Consider the following 7,923-nt stretch of genomic DNA (forward strand, 5'->3'; position numbering starts at 1 on the left):
ACATGTTTATTTATGAAGGCAGCTATCTCATCCTGCAATTATATGCTATGAAGGCAGCTATCTCATCCTGCAATTATATGCTATGAAGGCAGCTATCTCATCCTGCAATTATATGCTATGAAGGGAGATATGTTGTAATCACGTGATTATCCAGTAAGCCAGCTCTCTTGTGCTAAGACTACCGGCTTATCTATGAAGCCAGCTATTTCATCCTGTAATCTCCCGGTGATCCAGGATAAGCCAGCAGTGTCTGTGGTCTACGCTGGTGAAGTTTCCATCAGATCCATTCTCTTAGACAAAAATGTAACCGTGTTTTGCGTGTGTACGTGCAAACGTCAAGCTAACTTGTCGATACTGTTCGATACCTCCCACGCAGTCGTGGCCACATCTTGCGATCTCTCTGATTCTACGAGTACACGAGAGAGATAAAACATACATGCAATCAGCGCTTCCGTTACATTCTAGAAGTGGACTCTACTGCGCATAGGAATCAATATGCTAGGTAGTTACCTCCGCCAGGGGCTTGGCGGTGGTTATGTTTTCACCGGCGTGTGTTTGAGTGTTGGTTTGTGGGTTTGTTAACATACACGTTTCAGTTCACTTCCGCTAGGTGCGCTGGCTGTAGACTTACAAACACGCAACCATAGGCTAAGGGGCAACCACATTCCTCCCCCACCTGCACGCTCGCACTAATCCGGATCCAATTAATTATTTAATTCATTAATTTTTCCACTTAATTCATTAATTAATTAATAAAAAATTTCACATTGAGAGAATTCAGCTGCCTTGGCGGAGGTCTGTGCTCTCCGAGTGCTCTAGTTTATGTATACATTCATATTATACTGCTGAAGTAGATTGAAATAACTCGATCGGCCGTCGGCAGATGTCGCTGCCGTTCGCACTAATCAAGAATCCTAGCATTATAGATATACTGACCTACGTTGACCTTAATCAGTGCGGTGTCACAGTGTCAGACATGTCGTAGCAAGTCACGGCTGGCCGAGCTGTGGTCATTAGCGCTCGAAGAGAGAAGCTTGTAGTTTATTGCTCGAGTTTCTAGTGTTAAATGTCACATCGGCTGTTGATGTGGGGTCTATATGTATCTTCCATCCTCCACTTCTCTCTCTCTCTCTCTCTCTCTCTCTCTCTCTCTCTCTCTCTCTCTCTCTCCTCTTTCTTTCTGTCTCTCTCTCTCTCTCTCTTCTCTTCTCTCTTTCTCTCTTCTCTCTCTCTTTCTCTCTCTCTCTCCTCGACTTCGCTCTCTCTCGCTCATATCTCTCTCTCTCTTTCTTTTCTGTCTTCTGTCCTCTCTCTTTCCCTTTCTTGGTTTCTCTCTCCCTCTCTCTCTCTCTCTCTCGTCTCTCTCTCTCTCTCTCTCTCCTCTTTCTCTATTCCCCCTCTCTCGACTCTCGTTCTTTCTCGTCCTACACGTTCACGCGCAATAAAATGAAGACTAATGACCGCGACAAAGCAGGCGAGTGTTATGTATGATTACGGCCCGCTTTCCCACGATTGCCAGCCTGCCAGCCAGCCTGCCAGCCAGCCAGCCATGCAAGCCCTGCCCGCCGCCGGTCGCTCGGCATAAGCCATTCTGGCTTTAGATGGTCTTCAGCCATTATTTAAAAACTTACTGGCGCGCGCCTGCCGAGTAACGGCTGCGAGTATATATGCGCCGACCTCGCAACTCGTCTGGCTCCATCTAATTCAGGCATTGATCGATCTCGCAGCGGCGGCGGAGCAGAGAGAGACGAGAGAGAGGGTGAGAGACCGGCCGAGCAAGCGCTGCGTGTATCATGACAAAACACGAATATTGCGGGGCTCCGGCCGGTCAGGAAAGGGACCCCTCAGCACTTATCACAGCACTATCATAAATCAGCGTCGCTACCGCGCTCCGTTGGCGAGAGGGGCGGTGGGAAACGAGAGAGAGTAGAGAAGAGAGAGAGAGAGAGAGAGAGAAGAGAGAGAGAAAAGAGATGAGAGAGCAGAAAGAGAGAGAGAGAGGCAGAGAGAGAGAAGAAGAGAGAAGGAGAGAGAGGACGAGAGAGAGAGAGAGATAGAGACAGCAGACAGCAGAGAGAGAGAGGAGAGAGGAAGGGTGGAGACGGTGGGAGCGGTGATGCAGGGACAGCAGCCACTATTTCTCTCATTTACCCTAGAGTCACGAGGTGTTTTTCTATACGACGAAACGTGTACTCTGAACAGGAAGAGCTTTTTAATCGTTGTCACTACTAGATAGTAGTAAGTAGTAGTAGTGGTCGGTTAGTAGGTATATAGCAGTAGTAATCAGTAATAGCCAGTAGTATCAGCAGCAGCGCAGTAGCAGCAGCAGCTGTAGCAGCAGCAGCCAGCAACAGCAGCAACAGGCAACAAAAACAACAAACAGCACCGCAACATACAACAACAACAGCAGCAGTTAGTAGCAGCAAACACGTAGTAGATGTAATAGCCAGTAGCAGAAGCCACTAGTAGTAGTAACAAGCAGCAGCAGCCGCAGCTGTCGCGCTTTGCTGCGCATGCATGTATGATTGAAACCATTCGCTAATTTCGAAACCTTTCTCGACTCGCGCGCGGCGGACACGCATGGGCCTGAATTAACCCGATTGTCACGCCGTTAGATCTTCTCTGAATCGGGTTTGAAAACAGGTTTGCTTGCGTAGGGAGGCGAGACGGATATTAAGCAGACGTAAGACTCGCGAATCGGTTTGTTTGCCTAGTCCGTCGCTCTCGCGGGTGGAGCGCCGCCATTTTTTTTATCTGCGCGCGCAAAATTACAAAAAACTCATGGCCCAAATCGGCATTCACAAAATTCTTCGTCCGCGGTTAGCGCAGTCTTTTTCTTTTCTCGTTTGTCTCCCCCTTTATCTGTCGCTCTCGCGCTCTCTCCCTTCTATCTCTCTCTCTCGTGCAGCTCTCTCTCTCTTCTCTCTTCTCTCTCCTCTCTCTCTCTCTCTCTCTCTATTTCTCTCTTCTCTCTCTCTCTCTCTCTCTCTCTCTCTCTCTCTCTTCTCTCGTTTCTCTCTTCTCTCTCTCTCTTCTCTCTCTCACTCTCTCGTTATGTTATCGCAATCTCCCTTTTTCTACCTCTGTGTGTATCTCTTTCTTTCACTCTCTCAAGCTCCCCCATCTCATTTTCCCTTCTCAATCGCCAGCTTCGTGATCGCCTTGCATTTTGCATAAGCGAGGCTGTATAGACGGCCCCCAATCCTGCTGCAGGCTGTGCAAACACCGCCGGCTAGTATGACGATGAGCCGTGGTAGCAGTCTATGCGGTCATTTCGTGCAACTCACGCGTAAGTGAAAACTACTAGCAGCAACGTCGGCCGTTCGACGTCAAGGGATGTAGGAGCGCTTGTGTCGTTCATATTGCATGAGGCGGTGGTGGGTGGTGGCTGGGGGCTAGCCTTTCGACATTCTACATTACACCTGTTGGTGGCGGCGTGCCCGCCGTGCAGGCGTGCCGCACCGTAGGCTTGTTATGCAGACCGTAGGCTAGACGTGGCGATTTCACACGAAGCACGACGAGCGTTAATCAGTGCGTGCGTGCGTGTATAATGCGCGTGCGCGCGTGCGTAAGTACGTGCGTGCGTATGCTGCGTGTGCTGTGTGTTTTGTTGCGTGTGCGTGCTGCGGTGTGCGTGTGCGTGTGAGTCGTTGTGTGTGTGTGTGCTGTGTTGTGTGTGATGTGATTGTGTGTGTGTGTGTGTGTGTGTGTGTATGTGTGTGTATGCTCGTTGTATACTGCCTGTCTCAATTTAGAGGCAGCTGCTCATGGTGTGTTTGTTGTGTGTGTGTTGTGCTGTGTGCTGTGTGGTGCTTGCGTGTGCGTGCTGCGTGTGCGTGTGCGTGTGCGTGTGCGTGTGTGTGTGTGTGTGTATGCTCGTGTGTGTGTGTGTGCGCGCGCGCGCGTGTATATGCTCGTGTGTGTTTGTGTGTGCGCGTTCGGGTGCACGTGCGTGCGCGCGAGCGGGTGCGTGTGCGTGCGTGTGCGTGTGCGTGTGCGGTCGATATAAATGGCGCATGTTATTCATTTGTAAGGCAAGTGAAGTCGTACACTGTTGACTGCAGTCGATCCACTCGCCTTTCTGCCGTCATAGACCGCCGTGATGCACTTTCGCGCGAAAAAATCGAACATTTGCTAAAAAAAACACCCATAGCCGTTTACAAACGGAATTAACTGTCGCAACAACGCGAGAGACAAAAATAACAAAAATGCTCACTAGATTTTTCATGTTGCGCACCCGTGCTAGTATGCTACACAGGTCGATTAATTCTTCGAATAAATCTTGTCTTTGCAGGTCAGCTGGAGAGAATGACCACCAGGTGGCGCTAGCAGCGACGCGAGCAGACTGTAACAGGCGTGCGGGCGCGGTACGACCCTCACGAGTCTTTTCATCTCAGCGAGACAGAGAGAGAGCGAGAGAGAGAGAGAGAGAGAGGAGGGAAGAGAGAAAGGAGAGAGATTGAGACACCCGTCATGTATCACTGCACAGCAGCAGCTGGAGAACCGCGAACTGTCCTCGCCAAATAATAAAGAGTCGCCGTCGTCAATCATTGCTCACTCACGTCCGTTGTCCGGCTGACCATCGCCGCGTGCTCTTCACCGCGGAGATCGTACCTGGCGACACCTGGCGGCGTCGTAGCGCGTGAAGCGTCTATTGCCGTTGTCTCCTGTCCGAGTTCGTGACGTCATCGCGGAGAAAGAATATCACGACGAGAGAAATGACGTCATCGCGGGGAACGGATCACGAAAGGAGTTGGCGTCGTCGCTGAGATAGGCATCACGGCGAGGAAGATAGAGAAAGAGAGAGAGAGAGAGAGAGAGAGAGAGAGAGAGAGAGAGAGAAAGAATGACGAATAGTGAGAACCAAAGGTCATGCATAGCGCTCGTCAGCGCGGCAGTTTAACGCTTTCTTTTTCCGAAGAAAAAAATAGATACGAACTGCGAACGAATTCGCCACCTAGTCACACATAGCACATACCTACATACGTCTCTGTATGTACAGCACGTACATGGAGTGTCGCTCGCTCAGTCCTATGCCTACGATCGGACTACACGTCGACGACTATACTTACTACTAGTAGCATCTCTGTGTGAATATAATTATAGTCTGTGCTACTTAACTCTGGCTACACATCATGCAGATACGCGTGGACTTCTAGCAGCAGTAGCAGCAGTAGCAGCTCTGCTGCGTCACGCCGCCTCCGCCGTCGCCGCTGCCGCCGCCTGTACGATAGAAGCAGAACATAGTAGAGTATCTTCTAGTGAGTCTCTAAATGTAGGGTTCTCTGCGGACGCGCTCGGGCGCTCATCTATTGCGGGTCGCGTAGCCATAGCAACGAAGCCACGGGGCGGTGATGATGTGCGGGCGTGGCAGCTGCTGACCGCGAGCGGGTAACAGCTGATGCGATGAGAGATCAGCTACGCGACCACTACCACGTGTGGCCAGTGCTCCCCGACCCTCGCCCACACACTCCACATCGAATGCGATTCACAAATAACTAGCACCCCCCCCCTCCCCGCCGGCTAATTATGCGCGAACGGAAAATGGTAAAAATGATTAATTCACAGGCAGATAAATTTCTCAGCAATGCGCGAATGTTCCAACGACAAGCACTGTGAAGTCCTAATACCGGCTCTCGTAGGACAAAACTAGTTCTGTTAAGAATGAAAACGTCAAAGGATCTCCGCGATAACTGCTCGCTTCTATCTGATAGATAATCACGATCGCAGTGTGTGAATTTGTTTAGAGCCGCATGCACTGCCAGCAGCCATGTCTTTGTGGTATAGCGAAAAGAACATGGCGTCACCAGGCGCGAGAAATCGATCTAAGATAGCATTGCTTGGTCTCACAGCTAGCGGCAGCCGAACTATGGATTAAACTCGCGCTGCTTTCATTTTGCATTTACGGTGCAAGAATGCATAATTTCATAGCCGCGCGTGATGACTTTCTCGTGCTCCGCTCGTTTTCTTCATTCTCTATGAATCGCTACGATTCGGTATCAGTATGATTCCCCGAATAGGCGCCGCGACGTTTGAATGCATTCGAGTCTGAAATCTTGACGAAAAGTGACGGCGACGTCGCATGATTGACACGGGACCTCTCGAAAAACCGCAGTGCAGCATCTGCTAACAGAGAGACAGACGGACGGACGGACAGACAGATAGACTGACAGAAAGCTAGTGAGACGAGAGAAGCGAAAGAAGAATGTAAGAGAGAAGAGACAGATGGAGATAGAGGTGACAAAGAGAAATGAGGACAACGGCGAGATGGGAAATGAAGATGAGCGAGATCATCGCGCGCGAGGGAGAGCGAGCAAAGAAAAAAAAAAACTCTCAAGAAGAGATTTTACGAGCGAGCGGCGTCGGATGCTGAGCATCCCAGCTGCTAGAGAGCGTATACACTTGGCTTCATTTGGCGCGGACCTTTGGGGAATCATCGTCGTAGCAAGGAGCCCGTTGTCAGAAACAAAACGCGACAGCACAGTAGTAGCGGCACTAGGGGGCGCTCTCTCGGCAGCACAGTGAGTAGCGGCACTAGGGGGCGCTCTCTCGGCAGCACAGTGAGTAGCGGCACTAGGGGGCGCTATCTCGGCAGCACAGTGAGTAGCGGCACTAGGGGGCGCTATGTCGGGAGCACAGTGAGTAGCGGCACTAGGGGGCGCTCTCGCGAAAGCACAGTATGGCGCGACACTAGGGGGCGCTCTCGCGGCACCACAGTATGGCGCGGCACTAGGGGGCGCTTTCGCGGTAGCACAGTAGGGTGCGTAGAAGCTTTGCACGAGCGAAACCGGTGTGAAACAGCGTGCGGGCGGGCGGGCCCTCGTGGGACAAACAGACAGAGACAGAATACGCGTAACATGTAGAGCTTTTCGGTGTCGCTTGCCTGTAGAAGAAGAGCTATTTCGGCCTCTGTTATAGGAGGCTCCGTGTCTGTACAGTATGTCAGATGCCATATTCTACAGCTGTATATATTGAATGAATGTAAATTCAAGCGGTTCGCTCGCTCGTCGACGTGGTTCAAATCAAGTACTTTGTATATTTGCATTGCGTTTTCTCTACTGGAGAGTTGTTTTTTTCGTTTATATACTGTTATCCCTTGGTTATTAGCGGGAGGTGACAATGCGCTATGGCGGTTTTCGCCGCGCGGTCCGCGGCCGTGAATTAACCAGAGAGATGCCATGTTATGCATAACGTGATAGAGTATTATCGGGTCACGAGATTGACTGGTCGTTGTTGAACATTTACTCCCCTAGAGGGCGCGCGCGTCGCCACCACCTCGTGACGCGCGCGCCACGCTGTGTACTTAAAACGTGTGATTTCGTTTTCGTTTGCTCTTTGATAATTATCATTTCTCTTCCCTTACCTGTAAATATTAGGCCTACTTTCTTGTGTTTTTGGCCGTTTCCGTCTCATCATTGCCAGTATAATCTTCCCGTACCAGAGGAAGGCATGCGGTAATCGCGTCATTTTTTAAATTTATTCAAATAGTTGTACAGATTTTGCACTATGTCCCGTACTTGTAGCATGCAATAATACTACGATTATTATAACTCTTGTCTCTAGTATTGTAACTTGATGAGATGCCTTATTATATACAAGTTAGACTGTAACCCATAGTGGTAACGTCCCAACATTTGTTGGTATGTGCTCTAGACCGCCATCCACTGTGGACCGTCTAAAATACAGCTCCCAATTCAGGTACTATTGTAATGTAAGTTGTTAATAAATTTCAATTTATGCTTCGTTACTATAAATTAATAAATATTACAATGTTCATCATGAAGATCTAACTCTGGCGTAACAGTTTTCTATTGTCGTCTTTCTCCGTTATTACTAAAACTTCGCATTTGAATGTGTGTGTGCGCGTGCGTGCGTGAGCGCGCGTGCGTGTGTACGTGTGTGTGTGTGTGTGTGTGTGTGTGT

This window comes from Priapulus caudatus, unplaced genomic scaffold, assembly GCF_000485595.1.
Source record: "Priapulus caudatus unplaced genomic scaffold, Priapulus_caudatus-5.0.1 Scaffold59, whole genome shotgun sequence".
In the NCBI taxonomy this organism is placed as follows: domain Eukaryota; kingdom Metazoa; phylum Priapulida; class Priapulimorpha; order Priapulimorphida; family Priapulidae; genus Priapulus; species Priapulus caudatus.